Genomic DNA, 20,531 nt, shown 5'->3' with positions numbered 1-20,531 from the left:
CATCTTCAGGGCTGCCGACAGCGGGGTTAGAACCCACTGTCTCCCGAATGCAAGCTCACAACTGCGCGCCCCTAGCCGCACAGCCAATATTCCCAGTATTCCCCTTCTTTATCATTTACCGTCCCTGTTTCACTCTCACACAGTACCACACACTACATAAAAAATTCCTCAGGAACACTTTTTTAAGTTTGAAGCGAGTAAATTTTCTTAACCAGTTATAGTGTAACGTTATAATGTAGGCCTACTGTACGTGCCATCTTGTATTTTGACACAAATTTAAACATTTGAAGTGGCTGATATATTTTAATGAAGTGCTTGGCTACAGTTTTCGTAACATTATACCACATATCTATACCTTGAAATTTGCCGATGATATTGTTATTTTATCTGAGACTGCAGAAGATCTCGAGAAGCTGCTGAATGGTATGGACGAAGTCTTGGGTAAGGAGTACAAGATGAAAATAAATAAGTCCTAATCAAAAGTAATGGATTGCAGTCGAACGAAGGCAGGTGATGCAGGAAATATTAAATTAGGAAATTAAGTCTTAAAGGAAGTAGATGAATGCTGTTACTTGGGTAGTAAAATAAGTAACGATGGCAGAAGTAAGGAGGAGATAAAATGCAGATTAGCACAAGGAAGGAAGAACATTCTTAAGAAAAGAAATTTGCTCACTTCAAACATTGATATAGGAATTAGAAAGATGTTTTTGAAGACTTTCGTGTGGAGCGTGGCATTGTATGGAAGTGAAACATGGACGATAACTAGCTCAGAAAGAAAGAGAATAGAAGCCTTTGAAATGTGGTGTTACAGAAAAATGCGGAATGTGAGATGGACAGATCGAATCACAAATGAAGAGATACTGAATCGAATTGGCGAGAGGAGATCGATTTGGCTAAATTTGACGAGAAGAAGAGATAGAATGATAGAACACATCTTAAGACACCCAGGGCTTGTTGAGTTGGTTTTTGAAGGAAGTGTAGGTGGTAAGAACGTTAGGGGTAGACCAAGGTATGAAAATGACAAGCAGATTAGAGCAGGTGTAGGATGCAGTAGTTACGTAAAACTGAAAATGATAGCACAGGATAGGGTGGCATGGAGGGCTGAATCAAATCAGTCTATGGATTGATGACTCAAACAACAACATCCACACTGAATAAATGTAGAAGAAAAAAGCAACATCTTTCGAGTACGGCTAAATTTCTACCAGTTAAAACAATGCTAATCACGGAGCGAGCTCGCTACGCGATGTAGGTCACGTAGCTGTTACGTTGCACTCGGGAGATAGTCGGGTCGGACCACAGTATCGACCGCCCTGAAGTTGGTTTCCCCGTGGTATCACATTTCCACACCAGGCAAATGCTGGGATTGTACCTTACTTGAGGGCTACAGTCGCTTCCTTCCTAATCAAAAACCTTGTCCTACCCCATCTTTGCCCGAAGACCTGTCTGTGTCGGTGCGACGTATAGCAAATAACAAAAAAGAGAGAATAACATTTTTATTTCTAAATAAATATAAATGTTACAAAATATATATCATCTCGAGTATGATTTACCTTGTGTTAAATATAATGATTTGATAATAGTTAACGGCACCTATGACGTACTATGGTTACACGAGTATGGAAATAACCAAAATATTAAGAAGTCATAAATATTTCCTTTTGAAGAGTGGTAATCATAACGTCCTTTCATAAAGCCAATTTTTAATCTAATCAAGTCTGTAATTGTCAAGAAAGGCCTTCCTAATAAGTAGTGTACCGAGCTCGATAGCTGCAGTCGCTTAAGTGCGGCCAGTATCCAGTATTCGGGAGATAGTTGGTTCGAACCCCACTATCGGCAGCTCTGAAGATGGTTTTCCGTGGTTTCCCATTTTCACACCAGGCGAATGCTGGGGCTGTACCTTAAGGTCACGGCCGCTTCCTTCCCACTCCTAGCCCTTTCCTTCCCCATCGTCGCCATCAGGCCTATCTGTGTCGGTGCGACGTAAAGCAACTAGCAAAAAAAAAAAAAGTATTGTACAACTGAAGACCTCCCAGGAATAAGGATGTAAACAAAAAATCAGTAATTTTTCAGGAAAGGGGAAAATTAAATGAGTTCATCTATTACAAAAAAAATATTGCTACTGTAGAACTTAAGGTTTTAAAAATAATGTGTGAATTGGAAATGACACAATGGAAAATAATCTTCAAGTATGTCATACGTTTGTGTATAACAGAAGAGAACTCCTGTACATGCGCTTTCAACAAATATGATAGAAAACAATATTAGTTTAATTAAAAAATAGACTAAAATGTCAAGAAAATATTTCAAACATAGGTGTGATTTCGTCTATGGCTTTTATTTGAATGATCTATTACACCTGATGATGAATAAACACAAGCACTCTCTACACTCACTACGGAGGACAAAGTTCTGCTGGCTGTTCAAATCTAAAACATAAGATGACACCACAGCATAGAGGCGTTATGATACGCCGTATTTACACTGAAAATACTTTTTTTAATTTGTTGCTTGCATCCTTTTTCCGGGAAGGTCTCCAATGTAGGCCTCTCTCCCGTTACTATCGCCAGTATCCATCTACTGGCCTGAAATTTCCAGCATCAACTGACTTCATTCGACTACAATAAATCATTTTGGATTTATTTATTCATTTATTTAACTCCTGCGGGACAAAATTCCGGCACCTCGGTGTCTCCGAAACCCGTATTACTTAGTAGGACGTAACCAGCGTTTCGTCCCAGTATAGCAGCGAGCTCATCAGGTGGAATGCTACACCTTTCCAAGACGCTGGCGCTAGTGCGCCGTTGAGACATCACTGCAAGCCACTAATTATTATTTATTTATTTATTTATTTATTTATTTATTTATTTATTTATTTATTTATTTATTTATTTATTTATTTATTTATTTATTTATTTATTTATTTATTTATATCTGGTGTACTTCTTTCCGAAGATCAGCTCCATACCGTACAGATATCATCAGCCCTGTAGTCTCAGATAAAATATTATCATCCGTAAATCATAAGTTTTGATTTAGCAGTTGAGGCTTCACGGCCGGCGTTACGAATACTCTGTTTACCGGGCTTGTAGGCCATGGTGTAGGAGCATATGATGATCTCAATGTTTCACCGAAAACTGCGATCGGCATCATCAAGGCTTCCGAATGATTTTGACGGCTACGAAGCGCTCTCAGTGGAATTGTTATTATTCCACCATGCGACAATGTCAAGTTTCGATCCCACTACCTTGAACATAGGAGACAAAAACACAAACATTTACTCAATGCAGCCACTGGGAACTATTAAAGAGGAAGCAGAGCTCTTCACCCTTTTAATATCCGGCAAGAGGTGGAACTACGAGGAGAAGTGGCCAAGTTTGATATCCCGAGGGCAGAAGGTGGTAGAGTGGTGACTGTGGTAGGAACGGCACTAATTACACGTAGAAGAAGGAAGTGTCGGACGAACCCAGCGGCAAGTTTGCTATCAATAGCCACATATCCACAGAAGGTTCACCCTACAGGAGAAGAGAGGCGCAAGACTTTCTCTAATGCCAATATCTCGATAATATCGAGCATCGGGAAGCCACTTGAGGTGAGAGAAAAACCGGAAAATGTTCACCAAGTTCAATATTATGACCTTACGTAGCCAAACTTCTAGCAGTTCGTTTTCGTAAGTTCATTTGGTTTTATGTGCTATATAACAATTTCATTCTTTTACCGATACAAACAATCATGGTGCCACGTTCTCCCATGTACTGTCTCCACATCGTAGCCTCTTTAAGCAAACCTTGTCATTATCCACTACACGTCTATCAGCTGTTGCCTCCAGTCACCTCTTTGCATCTTTAACTATTACTGTACCTTCTATGGCATCTATCACAAGAGAACCGCCCCTCATAGGCCACGGCTTTGGCAACTGAAAAAAAACTGCAACAAACATATTCCCCTCTTGCACAGACTAATAAAGAAATTTATATAGACTATTAGAAATGTTTAACGACTCTGAAATAAAGATCATTTTAAACAAGAATATAATTCAAATGATTCATCCCAAGACTAGGAAGTATTGCAGCTACTACTTTCTTTTTTAGCAGTTTAGAATTATAATTCGGACATTAGAAGAACACTTCAGACACAAAATTATAAATGAACATAGTATAGAAAATTTTCGTGGTATGTTCCTTATAATAAAATTACATTAGACTGTCTGTCATCTGAAAGATTTGTTAGACATATTAGTATACGTGTGTTGGAAGTCAGGGTATATAACAACAAGAAAAACTGGACAGCGGTTTCCGATATATTCTTCAGGCTCTACTTCAAGTCAACACCAACAAATGTGACATGAAGATCGTGACGAAGCATCATTTGTTAAACAGCTGTATTGCTCTATGGTCCTTTGTCTGAAACACTTCATTTCGAATCCACACTATGATGCATTAAGAGCAATCTTAAATTTGAGTAAATATGTTTAGAATGATTTTTTTTAAAATTTGTGGTTTTAAATGAAGTAAGGGCGAAGAACAAATATTTAGAATTTGCTGGCTGTATTTTGCTTGTTGTTATCGTATGAGTGACATATCTACATCCTTGTTCTAAGTTTTAATACATCGTTAACGACAACAACAACAACAACAACAGGAAGTACAACACTAATCAAGAGAAAAAAATGAAGGGATCCAACACTTCGAAAAATGAAGTTATCGGCCAAGGAAATACAAAGGCTACGAAGGGCATGGAAATGAAAGACTCCCTAGGCCTCGAATGCTCTAATACCGTCAGGGTGAGAAAAGAACAAGAGGTGACCATGGGAGGTCGGATATGATAGATTAAAGTGAGAAGCCTGCCACGAATAAGTGGAAGCAAGGCCAGGACTCAGCTAAGAGCCCCGTAGTTTCCAACCCACGCTCCCCTTTTAGTTGCCTCTTGCGACCGGTAGGGGATATCGTAGGTGTTATTTTACCATCCCCACCCACAAGGGGATGCAAAAAAGAGAACACAAAACTAAGTAATATACTTTCCTTGCAAACTGTTCTATATTCCAGCCCAATATCAGATTCAAGCAATTAACAGTTGTAATTTCACTGATTACCGTTGGACGAGGCACTCGCAATTGTAACTGAGTGAAATATTTAACGAAAAAGTGTAGTTCAGCTCAAATATATGTTTTGCACTGTTTCGTAGTAAGAGAAGGCAATGCTAGACTCAACCACGGGAATCATGGCTGTCAACCCTCGCTCCCAACTCTCCATGTTCTGGTCCCCATTTTAGCAACCTCCCACGGCCGGTAGGGGACAACTGCGATACTTTCCACTGTCCACATTCACAGGGGTAATATTTATAACAGCCGGGCTGAGTGGCTCAGACGGTTGCGGCGCTGGCCTTCTGACCCCAACTCGGCAGGTTCGATCCTGGTTCACCGAGCTCGATAGCTGCAGTCGCTTAAGTGCGGCCAGTATCCAGTATTCGGGAGATAGTAGGTTCGAACCCCACTGTCGGCAGCCCTGAAAATGGTTTTCCGTGGTTTCCCATTTTCACACCAGGCAAATGCTGGGGCTGCACCTTAATTAAGGCCACGGCCGCTTCCTTCCCACTCCTAGCCCTTTCCTATTCTATCGTCGCCATAAGACCTATCTGTGTCGGTGCGACGTAAAATAACTAGCAAAAAAAAAGTACTTGGCTCAGTCCGGTGGTATTTGAAGGTGCTCATATATGTCAGCCTTGTGTCGGTAGATTTACTGGCACGTAAAAGAACTCCTGCGGGACTAAATGCCAGCGCCTCGGCGTCTACGAAAACCGTAAAAGTAGTTAGTGGGACGTATAGCAAATAACATTATTATTATTATTATTATTATTATTATTATTATTATTAAATTTGTTATAAGTTACCTTTAAATTAGTTTCTCCTAGCACCTAGCTGTTAATATTATAAACGTCTATTTTTATGCTAAAAGTTACTTGTACTTCCTCTGGAAAACATATTATCACCTGTTGGGCCGGTATGCTTAATTGTTTTGGGCTGCATGTTTCTGCTCGTCTTGATAGGCTACACTAAATGCCTCTACTGATACAACACACCTCCCTGCCAACCAGCATAGAGACACGCAGTAGTGACCATATCCCTCCGCTTATTATCAATGTAGTAGTGTCAGGAGGGGCATCCGTCCGTAAAACTGAACTTAATTTACATTTTTTTTTTGCTAATTGCTTTACGTCGCACCGACACAGATAGGTCTTATGGCGACGATGGGACAGGAAATGGCTAGGAGTGGGAAGGAAGCGGCCGTGGCCTTAATTAAGGTACAGCCCCAGCATTTGCCTGGTGTGAAAATGGGAAACCACGGAAAACCATTTTCAGGGCTGCCGACAGTGGGGTTCGAACCTACTATCTCCCGAATACTGGATACTGTCCGCAATTAAGCGACTGCAGCTATCGAGCTCGGTAAATTTACATTTAAGAGCAATTGTGTAGTTTCATGTGACTGTCGATATCGTGATCATAGCCACGGGATCTTCATTTTTACGTGGTGTCCGAACCACAAGGATATGAACTTTAATTTCAAAAATCCCGTATCGGACAGAGAAACTCAGACAGCAGAGTACTGGTCTTCTGAGCCCAAGTTGGCAGGTTCTATCCCGGCTCAGTCCGATGGTATTGGAAGGTGCTCAAATATTTCAGCCTCGTGTCGCTAGAGTTAATGGCATGTCAAGGAACTCCTGCGGGTTAAAATTCCGGCACCTCGATATCGCCGAAAACCATAACAATGTAGTTACTGGAACGTAAAACCAATAACATTACAGTATTCTTAAAAATCCCGTGTGCACTGGGCAGGTTTCGAACCGTGGCAGCCTTAGTTGGAAGCCAATGAGAATGTCACTCGACTATCATGCCCTCTTAGATCCACATCTACCTCAGGTAAATGGGAAGAGGCCAGGAGGAAGATGATTTGCTTTGTAAAACATTTTGTTTACAGCAACGAACTGAAATATTCTGAAGACGAAAAGCAACAATGTAACAGCGAAAAAATAATTATTCAGCTTCTCGGAAATTTCCTTTTTATTCCTCATAAATCTTTTTCACGTTAAATTTTTGTTTGTGACCGACAGTCTTGAGGACTGCTGTTAGAGCAACCAGTTATAAATTTGTGGCCCATGTTCCCACGGGCCGCTCTGGGCGGTCAGACCGAAGCGAACCGCTAGTTACAACAACGATCTGGTCTTTATCTGGCCATCTCAGGTGACACAACCTTTACCTCTTTCTTCTTCTTCTGTTTTTGTTTCGTGAGCAACTCATTTCTTCCTTTCCTTTCGGTCTTTATCACTTCCAAAGAAGGAGAAGAAGAAGAAGAAGAAGAAGACTGAGAAGAAGGCATATGTTTTAAAAAGAAATACAACTGCTGTGTGAAAGAGCTCTCGTAAATTATACATTATACACAAACTTGTAATAAAAGAGTGATAAAAAAATTAAGGAATACATTTTATTTTTAACGTCTTTCAGAGACGAAGTCCAGCTACTTAAAATGCGAGTGACAGTGAAGACATAAAATAGAACGTAACTTTCTTTATGTCGGAGCTGGTATGCCATGCCTCGCGCCGCTCTTCTGAGTGGGTGTCATGATCTCGGCCGTCACCAAGCAAGATGATATTTCTGATAACTACATTGCTCGAAGTAAGGTATTGTTTCGTGCGAGCTGTGGGCACCCCTAAATGAAGCATTCGTGGGAATAAGGTAAATGAAATGAAATGAAATGAAATGGCGTATGGCTTTTAGTGCCGGGAGTGTCCGAAGGCAAGTTCGGCTCGCCAGATAGGCTACAGGCCTTTTGATTTGACGCCCGTAGGCGACTAGCGCGCCGTGATGGGGATGACATGATGATGAAGACGACACATACACCCAGCCCCCGTGCCAGCGAAATTGACCAATGATGGTTAAAATTCCCGACCCTACCGAATCCGGGACCCATGTAACCAAAGGCCAGCACGCTAACCAATGTAACAGTATGATTATACTGTAGTAACAGATATGAGAAATTAATTTCACGTATTGAGTGATATTGTGAAAGAGCGAATAATTTTAAGCATACGCGAACTCGGAATTCGTTCTTACACGGGACTAGGACCTTTGTTTTTTGCTATTTGTTTTACGTCGCACCGACACAGATAGGTCTTATGGCGACGATGGGACAGGGAAGGGCTAGGAGTGGGAAGGAAGCGGCCGTGGCCTTAATTAAGGTACAGCCCCAGCATTTGCCTGGTGTGAAAATGGGAAACCACGGAAAACCATCTTCAGGGCTGCCGACAGTGGGGTTCGAACCTACTGTCTCCCGAATACTGGGGGACTAGGACCTAGGTCACCAGGTAGCATGTCTCTAAATCTATCGAAGGGATTCTCTGCAGACCATACTCTGATCTATACCGTCTGATCTAGATGGCCTTACCCACACACCGTTGCCCCCATCGCATGCTATTCAGATAATATAAATGTTTATATCTTAATTTTAAATGTATATATTTGTTAAAAGATTGATTTTATTTTGAAAGGCCTTTTTAGCAAGAGCTTATCTTCTTTTAAGAAAGGTTTCTGTAAAATGCTTTGTCTGGAGTGTACTACTTTATGGTTGTGATAGCTGGGCTATTGGGCTAGAAAAGAGATTCATTGAAAGCAAAAATGTGGATTTGGATGAAAATGACGAGGGGATGCTATACTTTTTTTTCAAAAGAAGAAAAAACTTTTTTTTTTTTTGCTATTTGCTTTACGTCGCACCGACACAGATATGTCTTACGGCGACGATGGGATAGGAAAGGCCTAGGAATTGGAAGGAAGCGGCCGTGGCCTTAATTAAGGTACAGCCCCGGCATTTGCCTGGTGTGAAAATGGGAAACCACGGAAAACCATCTTCAGGGCTGCCGACAGTGGGGCTCGAACCCACTATCTCCCGATTACTGGATACTGGCCGCACTTAAGTGACTGCAGCTATCGAGCTCGGTGAAGAAAAAACTAATCGAGATATTTGTAAAGGAAGTCAATGAAATGAAATGCCGTGTGGCCACCGGTAAGCCCTGATGCAAGACCTCCGCGTCGCGATGAGGATGAAATGATGATGAAGATGACACATACGCCCAGTCCCTGTGCCAGGGGAATTAATCACTTCCTCCCTACCCTGCCGGAATCGAACCCGGGATCTCTGTGACCAAAGGCCAGCACGGTGACCATTTAGCCATGGAGCCGGACATAAAAACTACTGATAACAATAATATGAAAAACAATATTCACAGTAATGGTATTAATAAAAGTAATCATACGTAAAAAACAAATATTATTTATATAACACACATCGTACGTAGTGTACATTGAAATATATTAATAATGAGTTCTATAAATACTACTTAAGAGAATGTTTCGATGGCCATGCGATTAGGGGCGCGCAGCTGTGAGCTTGCATCCGGGAGATAGTGGGTTCAAACCCCACTGTCGGCAGCCCCGAAGATGGTTTTCCATGGTTTCCCGTTTTCACACCAGGAAAATGCTGAGTCTAGGCCTTTCCTACCCCATCGTCGCCATAAGACCTATCTGTGTCGGTGCGACGTAAAGCGAAAAAAATGTTAAAGGAAAGGAAGTTTCGAAAATATATAAATTTCTACAATATACCGAAATATCGCCTTCAATTGAGAGGTGAAGAGAAGGACTACTAAGAAGAAGAAGAAGTGTGAAAGGAAGAGGGAAATAATGTTGAAGAGGAAGTATGAGGAGGTGTATTCAGGTCAATACTTGTTTCATACATATTTACCTAGTATTTCTACACAGGCATGTTTAAAAGCTGAGCTGCTGGACATGCTTCTGACCTCCACTGGAAAGAGATTCCATTGTCGGGCGGCGGTAACGGTGAATGATTTTTTTTTCTAGTTGTTTTACGTCGCACCGACACAGATAGGTCTTACGGCGACGATGGGACAGGAAAGGGCTAAGAGTGTGAAGGAAGCGGCCGTGGGCTTAATTGAGGTACAACCCCAACATTTGCCTGGTGTGAAAATGGGAAACCATGGAAAACCATTTTCAGGGCTGCCGACGGTGGGGTTCGAACCTACTATCTCCCGAATACTGGATACTGGCCGCACTTAAGGGACTGCAGCTATCGAGTTTGGTAGGTGAATGATTTCGTGTAGATTGTTGTTCTATGTACAGGAAGGGATAAACGCATGGTGCTGCAGGATCGGGTGTTTTTGTTATGGTCTGAGGAGAGTAGTTTGATGCGATCTCGGAGAAATGGTCGAGAAGTTTCAAGAATATTGAACAAAAAGCAAAGGGTATGAAGTGTGCGTCGTTCTTGCAGGCGAAACCACCCGAGCCGTGTGTACGACGATGAGAAGCCCACAGATAAATCTTACAGAAGCAATCTGAGCACACCGTAATTTCCCCATTCCGCTCCTAGGCTCTTGTAAACCATATCGCAGTAATCAAAATGCAAGTCATTCAACAAGAATTTTCTTTAGTTTAAAAGGGAAAGTGAATTTAATAAGACTAGCAGGCAGGATTGAGTGGAGAAAGGTCACAACGAAAAAGGCTTTCTTTAGTGTATAGTGACGATGATGCTGATGCTGATGATTATCAGTTTGAAAATGTATAGCTCCAGCTCCTTGGCCGAATGGTCGGCATGGCGGCCTTCTGTTCCGAGGGCCTTGAGTTCGATTTCCAGGCCCAGTTGGTATTTTAAAGGCGTCTGGTTAACCCCTCTAGCTCGGGGCTGTTTTTTAATGTTTGCCTTAATACTCGTCATCATTGACACACGACACACTGCCGACTACCACAGAAACACAAAATAGAGAATACATTCCTCCACATAAGGTTGATGTCAGGAAATGCATCCGGTCTTAAAACTGGGTTAAGAACATCAAATGTGCTGACCGCAGGTAATTACCAAAATGCTACAAAGTACAAGAAGATGATAGAAAAATAAAATTGATGAATTTATTTACAATATTCATATGAAATTTGTCGTTGTCATTCTGAAGATTTTTTTTTTTGTTAAGAAGGAAGCCGTACATTCCATTGTCGACTTCGTCAAGTAAGACATAAAAACTTACCAGTCTGTCAAAAACACAAAATTTCAATAACAATTATGACACTAAAAACATACCTGTAAAAATATACACTATTACACAAAGAATTACGTGTTTCTTTCTACAAGAACATCCTCAGATCCTATCAAATCACTTAAATCATGCGTACACATATGTGTAGTATTGTTTACGTTGCGTAGACTTGTCAATGATAGAGAGTAGGTGATAGTATGAACAAGTATTGACAAATAATGATGTTATAACTACTCAGCTAACACCGTATGAACATAATATATAACTATTTGAGTCGTGAAATATTGTTTGGTAAGAACGGACTAAACTTCGGCAATCCATATAAATACAGAATTTTGTTTCTCATTATGTTCGTACGGTGTTAGTTGAGTAGTTATAACATCATCATTTGTTAATACTTGTTCATATTATCACCTACTCTCTATCATTGACAAGTTCACGCAACGTAAACAATACTGCACATATTTACGCATGATTTACGTGTTTTGATAGGATCTGAGGAAGTTCTTGTAGAACGAAACACGTCATTCCTTGTGTAGTAGTGTGTATTTTTACAGGTATGTTTTTTAGTGTCATAATTTTTATTGAAATTGTGTGTGTTTGACAGACTGGAAATATTTTTATGTTCTATTCTGAAAATTTTATGTAACTTTCGGATTAGTTAATAGGCTAACACTTTGCACTAGCAAGAGATAATTCAGAAGAATTTTATTTTCTACAATTTATTTTAAATAGCATTTATCGATAGGACTAGTATTAACGGACATACTTTAGAATTTTCTTTTACGCTTTCCCCTAAAATAATTCATCCAACGTGAGTAAAATTATGTATAGCCTTGATAAGAGTGACTTCTCTCCTAACCTTTCTTTTTCTTTGCTATTTGTTCGGGGCGTCGATCTAGAGAGATCTTTTGCCCCTTCTCCTAACCTTAAAATACAAATTACCCAGCGAGTTGGCCGTGCGGTTGGGGCGCGCAGCTGTGAGCTTGCATGCGGCAGATAATGGATTCGAGCCTCACTGTCGGCAACCCCGAAGATGGTCTTCCGTGGTTTCCCATTTTCACACCAGGCAAATGCTGGGTCTGTACCTTAATTAAGGCCACGGCCACTTCCTTCCCACCCCTAGCCCTTCCCTGTCCCATCGTCGCCATAAGACCTATCTGTGTCGGTGCGACGTAAAACAAATAGCAAAAAAAGGTACAGCAGGGCCTCTCAAACGCCCAAAATCTCACGCGTGCAAATCGAGGCGCAAGAGCTCCGTGCACTGTGCATCGCTCCCGCTCGGCTCGAACCAACGCTTCGTCTCTGGGCTACTCGGCTAAGCTCGGCTCAACTCGGCTCGGATTTGGAGCGCTACGGAGCAAGTGAGGAAGAGGGAGACAGGGGGAGCGAGCGAGACAGGCGTAGGGAAAGAGAGAAACAGCGCTATTGCTCCAAATCGAGGAGTGGGGGTCTGCACTCTGGTCAACCAAACGAAGTCGTCTTTTGCACCCTGCACAGTGCATGCACCAGGCGCATGCACACTGAGAGGCCCTGCCGTAGAGGGTTGACTGACACATAAATACTAATATTTTAAAATCCCGTCAAAGTACAGACGCAATTGTTATTCCATAGATAGGTAAATAGATAGCATAATATTTAATATAAGAATGCTCGTAAACCTACGCTAAATTTCGTTTAAATATATCCAGCCGTTTTCGAATCACGGCGTAACAAACCCACGGAAGTTATCATTCTCACTTACAGTTTTAGACTACAGTATTTTATCTACAAATGTCTTACATTTTCGTTTATCTTATAAATTACATTCGATCCAATGTTTTCTTCATCATATTTTTTCCCTATAACTTGATACAAACACCTAACAAAATATTTATTTCATGATTTCATACAAGGATCCGAGATTTCGAAATGAATGGTGAGGAAAAAAATTGTGCAAAATGTCTTCATCTTCTCTGGCAACGCACACTCTGAGTACAGTAGGGAGTTTAACGTTCCTGTGTTAGATGTATTGTACTGTTTATCCAGAGTAGGCCTACGTCATTATTCGCGAGCTAAAACTAGCTGAAATTTACGGACAATACGTTTCATGAAATGGACTAGCCGTTCACATAATATGTAACTAAGTCTTAAGAGAAAATAAACACCCCAATGAATATGGATAGTAATGACATTTACACTTCTAATTGAGATCTTTTTCCGTCAGCCAACTTGTATTGCAGAGCATTTTATTGCAGGCAGTCCCCTGGGAATGTTATTAAGTCACTTCAGAACAATTTACGAGTGTGAAATTATTAGGATCCCACAAAGTGCAATGAAATAGACATACAGTATAAGCAACGGCGTATAATCCAGGTGGCTGGATATGAATAGCTTAGAGGTGGCAGTCTATTAGGAGGACAATACGAAGTGTCTGCAGGGTCACAAACACAACACAGTGATCGTGGGCGTTTTGCTCAACATCTTTATACCGGGCGCTGTGTGACTCACACATCGTCACAGCATTCCATGGCAAGGAGCCAGCCTTGGCACGTTTGGTGCTCGGTTCAGTCCAAAGCTCACGGGCTATTCCCAAGAATGCTTCTAGGTTAAGGAACACTAAATAGGTAGGAGAGGTGAATTTCAGAGTTTGAAAATCAGAAATGTAGCAATTTTATATTTGTACATTCAACATTTTGTAGTGTTTGTACAGTTGAAATTCAGAGTTCTATAGAGGTTGAAGAAAAGGAGATTTTGAATTAATTCTTATAAATAGGTAATGTCTTCGGATAACATTAATGTGAAACTGAAATCGAATTTGCTTCGAGCTAATAATAAAACAAAATGAATTAAATATTTTTAAACTGTACATTTACTTTAAATTCATATTAGCACAAACAGAAATGAGCAAAATCATCACTTATACATTTTTAAATCAGGAGCGCGCGGCTGTGAGCTCGCATTCGGGTTGAACCCTACTGTCGACAGCTCTGAGATGGTTTTCCGTGGCTTCCTATTTTTACACCAGGCAAATGCTAGGGCTGTCAATAAATCAATCAATCAATACCGATCTCCATTTAGGACAGCCGCCCAGGTGGCAAATTCCCTATCCTTTGTTTTCCTAGCCTTGTCTTAAGTTGATACAAAGAAATAGGATATTTATTGAATATCTCTATTTGTAAGTCGTTCCAATCCCTAACTCCCCTTCCTATAAATGAATATTTGCCCCAATTTTTCCTCTTGAATTCCAACTTTATCTTCATATTGTGATCTCTCTTACTTTTAAAGACACAACTCAAACTTATTCGTCTACTAATGGCATTCCACACCATCTCTCCATTGACAGCTCGGAACATACCACTTAGACAAGCAGCTCGTCTTCTTTCTCCCAAGTCTTCCCAGCCCAAACTTCGCAACATTTTTGTAACGCTACTCTTTTGTTGGAAATCACCCAGAACAAATCGAGCTGCTTTTAGGATTTTTTTCCAGTTCTTAAATCAAGTAATCCTGGTGAGGGTCCCATACCATATTCTAGTTGGGGTCTTACCAGAGACTCATATGCCCTCTTCTTTACATCTTTACTACAACCCCTAAACACCCTCATAACCATGTGCAGAGATCTGTACTCTTTTATTTACAATCCCATTTATGTGATTACCCCAATGAAGATCTTTCCTTATATTAACACCTAGATATTTAGAGTGATCCCCATAAGGAACTTTCACCCCATCAACGCAGTAATTAAAACTGAGAAGAACTGAGAAGACTTTTCCTATTTGTGAAACTCAGAACCTGACTTTTAACCCCGTTTGTCATCATACCATTGCGTGCCGTCCATTTTACAACATTATACAGGCCAATTTGCAGTTGCTCACAATCGTGTAACTTATTTATTACTCCATACAGAATATCATCATCTGCGAAAAGCCTTATCTCTGATCCCACTTCTTTACTCATATCATTTATATATTTATAAGAAAACGTAACGGTCCAATAATACTGCCTTGAGGAATTTCCCTCTAAATTATTACACCTACTCTAATTCATTGAGATCTATTTTCTAGAAATATAGGAACCCATTTAGTCACTCTGTGCCTTAATTAAAGCCATAGTCACTTCCTTCCCACTCCTATCCCTTTCCTAAATTTTTCTTCAATTTTGCTTTATATCGCACCGACACACAAGGCGACGATGGGAAACATTTTTGCAACCTATATAAATAAAAGTTCTTACCATATTCGCTCTTTATTATTATTATTATTATTATTATTATTATTATTATTAATTTCGTGTGGCTATTTCTAGCCGAGTGCAGCCCTTCTAAGGCAGACCCTCCGATGAGGGTGGGCGGCATCTGCCATGTGTAGGTAACTGCGTGTTATTGTGGTAGAGGATAGTGTTATGTGTGGTTTGTGAGTTGCAGGGATGTTGGGGACAGCACAAACACCCAGCCCCCGAGCCATTGGAATTAACCAATGAAGGTTAAATTCCCCGACCCGGCCGGGAATCGAACCCGGGACCCTCTGAACTGAAGGCCAGTACGCTGACCATTCAGCCAACGAGTCGGACATTATTGATGATGATGATGCTTGTTGTTTTAAGGGGCCTAACATCCAAGTCTTCAGGCAGCGTAATGTACTGAATGAGCGCTCATTTGAACACGTACTGAGGGTCACGCCGATCATGATGGCCTCACCCACAAATCAGTAGAACGGTGTCACCGGCGCGAGTGGCAGCTCGGTTGGGATCGCGTAGCTGTCAGCTTGCATTCGGGTGATAGTAGGATGAATCCCACTGTCGGCAGCCCAGAAGATGGTTTTCCGTGGTTTCCTATTTTTAAACCAAGATAATGCTAGGACTGTACCTTAATTAAGATCAAGGCTGCTTCCTTCCCACTCCTTGGCTACTCCTATCCCATCGTCACCATAAGACCTACTCTGTGTCCGTGCGACGTAAAGCAAATTTTAACGGTGTCACTTAAATACACTCAAGGGTTTAATCTATGATTCCTTTACATTTCTAGACAACATTCCATGTGGCAGCCTCGGTCATAAAATTTCGTACTATCTTTAACCATAAGCTAAGAAAAATAGTACTTGTGGTTTCGTAAAACCTTTGTATAAGCCCATTTGTTTGCAAAGAAAAAGTAAATAAATACGCAAAAACTGCAGAAATTATTTGCAATTAATTGAATAGAAAGGACATATTTTAGGTGATGAATCGACAAAATCAGCAGAGCGTCACAGACATGGTAGGGGTGAATAGAAAATAAGCAACGATGACTGCTAAGGTGATAACATCGAACTGATTAATACTATGAAAGTAAGCAAGTTAATTTAATAATGTGTGATGTCTGGCTGCTAAGAAATTTTGCTGGCTCCTAGATTCTTTTCCGATTTGTCCAGCCCTGGATTCGGCCCTGACTTCATTCACGCTAATATAACGTACAGTCGCTCAAAAACCAAATTGAACTTATAGATACTGTATAATGTATGTTGACCGAGCTCGATAGCTGCAGTCGCTCAAGTGCGGCCAGTATCCAGTATTCGGCAGATAGTAGGTTTGAACCCCACTGTCGGCAGCCCTGAAAATGGTTTTCCGTGGTTTCCCATTTTCACACCAGGCAAATGCTGGGGCTGTACCTTAATTAAGGCCACGGCCGTTTCCTTCCCACTCCTAGCCCTTCCCTGTCCCATCGTCGCCGGAAGACCTATCTATGTCGGTGCGACGTAAAGCCACTAGCGAAAAAAAAATGTATGCTGTGGGTATCCATCGGGTTTGAATCTAAATGGGAGCTGAATTATTATTTTGATAATAATTAAGTCTAACAATAATAAATTCGCGGAACATACAATACCATGCGCTCATTCCTTTTTTTGTCTGCTATAGGCTACAACCGTCACTGTCATCCGGCGGCCCCGGGTTCGATTCCCGGCCGGGTCAGGGTTTAAAAAATGTAATGATTAATATCACTGGCCTGGGGACTGGGTATTTGTGACGTCCTTAATCTTCCTTTCCTGACACACAACATTCCACACTGCCACCATTCCACTTACACGCAGGTTCATACAATATGGTGCCAGTAGGGGCAAAAGATCCACATGGGTCGACGCCCCAAACAAATAGCACTTTAAAAAAATAGGCTACAACCACTAATGTTTGATACCAGCTAGTGACGTGCTTCAGTGTGCTCGGTTTGCAACATGTGAGATTTAACACACCTGTCATTCCTGACTCTGATTGTCAACAGTTTCATTTACACATTTCAAACTGTTTTGAAATAGGCAACGTGCATTGCAGTTTGGTGATGAACCACTGTCAGGTGAAGAAATTTCGACAAAGCACTCTGACATTAAAGTTAACCGATATTGAAATTATTCCACATAGGAATCCGTTGCCTGAACAGGTGTCACATTACTCCCTACGGGTCCAATAAAACACGATTTCGTGTAGTAAAGGCTACTGCGGACAGCTCTCACTCGATGTGACGGGGAATTTAATATATGATACATGAATTTCTCCCTCATTTAACTTAACTCAAAAATTAAATTCTAAAACCAATGGCTGCATTTCCACTTAACTCCGTAAATACAACATTATAATAACATACTACTGAATCGAATTGGTGAGAGGAGATCGATTTGGCTCAATTTGACCAGAAAAATAGATAGAATTATAGGACACATCTTTAAGGCACCCAGGACTTGTTCAGTTGGTTTTTGAAGGAAGTGTAGGTGGTAAGAACGGTAGGGGTAGACCAAGGTATGAATATGACAAGCAGATTAGAGCAGATGTAGGATGCAATAGTTACGTAGAAATGAAAAGGTTAGCATAGGATAGGGTGGGATGGAGGGCTGCATCAAACCAGTCTATGGACTGATGACTCAAACAACAACAACGTACTACAATGGAGGTGGGAAATATTATGAAGCTCGGGATACAGGGTGGTCCATAATTTGTAGTTTGACACAGTAAGAAGTGGTTTTGCTGGAGGGCTTATAGATCATTATTTATTTATTTATTTATTTATTTATTTATTTATTTATTTATTTATTTATTTATTTATTTATGTCTTAAGGCTGGGGGGGATCATATGAAAATTTGCGTCACGAAATTACCGATAGGCGATATTACCTAGCAACCGTGCAAGCTGTGATGTGAAGTACTGATGGATGGCCATGACTTAGAGATACATTATCAAAGAGGGCCGTTACAGTAATACGGTCGATGTGATCGTGAATGAAGTATTAATGGCCATGTTTGACAAGACTATTTTATCAAAGAGGCCTCATCTCATCATAGGCCTTGACTAAGTTTCCCCATTGCTATGCACTGATTCCTACACTTGTCGACTCCAAATTCCATAGAGATGTCTCTCGGAAACGATTCCTTAGATACAAATAAATAAATCGTTATCAATTTGAGTTTCGTTTACTGAAAAACATTATGATAACTTGATTTACCCAAAGGAAAATTAAACACCATTTTATTTTAACTCTGAAAATTACCTTGACATTCCGAATGACGTGGTGATTGACCTGGAGAACAGCCCAATAATGGGGTATCTGGAACTAACTTGAGAAAATTTAATATGGAAATAAGATGGTGTACTTCTCCACGACGGGCACATAAGAGTGGCATTTAAATGATATATGTGGTACATGGATGATAAACGTAAAACTACGGACTAACATGGACGATACGCTGATCTAAATCCAATTGATTTATTCAGTGTGAGGAATAGCGGAAGATGGGAGTTTATTCAGACAAAATCGGGATCTGGAGCACTTGAAGAAATGCACTGGGTCTGAAATCATCAAAATATCATGCCAGGACATTATTGACACCATACGTACTTCTGTACTGAAATGCCACCTATGCATTGTAATGAAGAACACTTCGGTCACCTAACGTATGTGTGCCGACTCCATATGCAAACAAATTTTGTTTTTGTAGTAATTATTTGGTACTGAAATGTTACTTTGCCAAGTGACTTACGGCCAGTAATGGGAAGAGTACGAGGAACAAGTGATTTGGCTGAATTACAGTTTCCTGAGAAGTATTTTACTCAATTACAAGTTACTTCACCAAGAAGTAATCAGTAAAATCGCAATTACTTTGCAGAACGCTAGCCTTACGGAAATCGCTGCCTTTTTTCGCATTGGGCTGGCTTGATACAAAGTTTGCAAATTTGCATTTTCTGTCTTTTGTCATTTTTAACATGGAGACGTTAACTGAGACTAAACATGATGGCTTAGAACTTTTGAAATTATCTTTCCCCATCCTTTTGATTTTAGTTAATGACTTTCAGCGTTTAATATAATTTTGACAATTACTTTGCATATAAAATTAATGGATGTTAAGATTCTCATCGCTAAGCCTCAACATCTTTGTGGAAAAGTAAAACTTTGCATTTACTGAAAATGCACCCTAGAGGGGCACTTGAAGGAATTTCCTGTTTAATTTAAAAAATGCCCTTGGTATGAATATGGTGTCTTTGAGAGTACTAGGGAGCGAAGACAGTACCTTGACTGATGGTGCTATTTAACTAAACTCTTCTACAAATCCTCGTGATTCCCACATTTGACTTTCCTCCGCTTGAATCTTCCCAATGACGCACGTGTAGTGATTGAATCACGATTCATTATTTTTCATTCATAAACGATTTTGGCCCACTATGAACCACGTAATTAACTCTTCATAACTTCATTCTCTTTTGGCAATAATATTCCTTCATTTTCTTGCTTACAGCTTCTTTCTTTTGAGTCGTCCAATGTTGTTTCTTCTTGGTCGCTGTTTCTGGCTCTAGAACCCCCTCCCCCCGCAGATGTGTGTATCTTGTTCCTGAAAGTGGTTCTGTTGTGGATGTCTTGATCCATGATATTCATTTCTAACAGATCCTTCTTGGTGTTAACAAACCATTTGGCATAAGAGTTGCCTTTCCTATTGGGCTTGTTGAAATGGTTAAAAAATGTCTTAGAGAATCTGTCGTCGGGCATGTCTGAAAAATATCCAAACAATTTAACCCTTCGTTTGCGTATTGTATCTGAAATCCTACTGCATATTTCATATGCCTTTGTTACTGCGTAATCGGTATGTTTTGGCACATCTTTTTGGTCCGAGAATTCTTCTTCTTCTTCTTCTTCTTCTTCTTCTTCTTCTTCTTCTTCTTCTTCTTCTTCTTACATTAATGTTAACAATGGGATGCCTAATGAACTGTTTCTGATTAAGAAGAGTATTTTCATCATCCTTCCGTAAGGTTTCAAATTTATCCGACAAAGAGTCTTCCGTTTAACACTCAGTTTTTCCACCGAGCTCGATCGCTGCAGTTGCTTAAGTGCGACCGGTATCCAGTATTCGAGGGATGGTGGGTTTGAACCCCAACACTAAGTATAACATGAAACTGACAAGCCAAATTAACTACGACTAAGGAATATGAGTTTGAGAGGGGAGCAGAAAGA

At 40.5% G+C, this 20,531-nt stretch overlaps 1 protein-coding gene across 2 annotated transcripts in view; it reads right to left on the bottom strand.

Annotated features, from left to right (window-relative positions):
• vg (vestigial) overlaps positions 1–20,531 on the bottom strand; it is a 372,182-nt gene that overhangs the window by 100,647 nt on the left and 251,004 nt on the right. The window lies entirely within an intron of this gene.

Source organism: Anabrus simplex, chromosome 1 (genome assembly GCF_040414725.1).
Source record: "Anabrus simplex isolate iqAnaSimp1 chromosome 1, ASM4041472v1, whole genome shotgun sequence".
NCBI lineage: Eukaryota > Metazoa > Arthropoda > Insecta > Orthoptera > Tettigoniidae > Anabrus > Anabrus simplex.
This window is presented reverse-complemented; position numbering and strand designations above follow the sequence as displayed.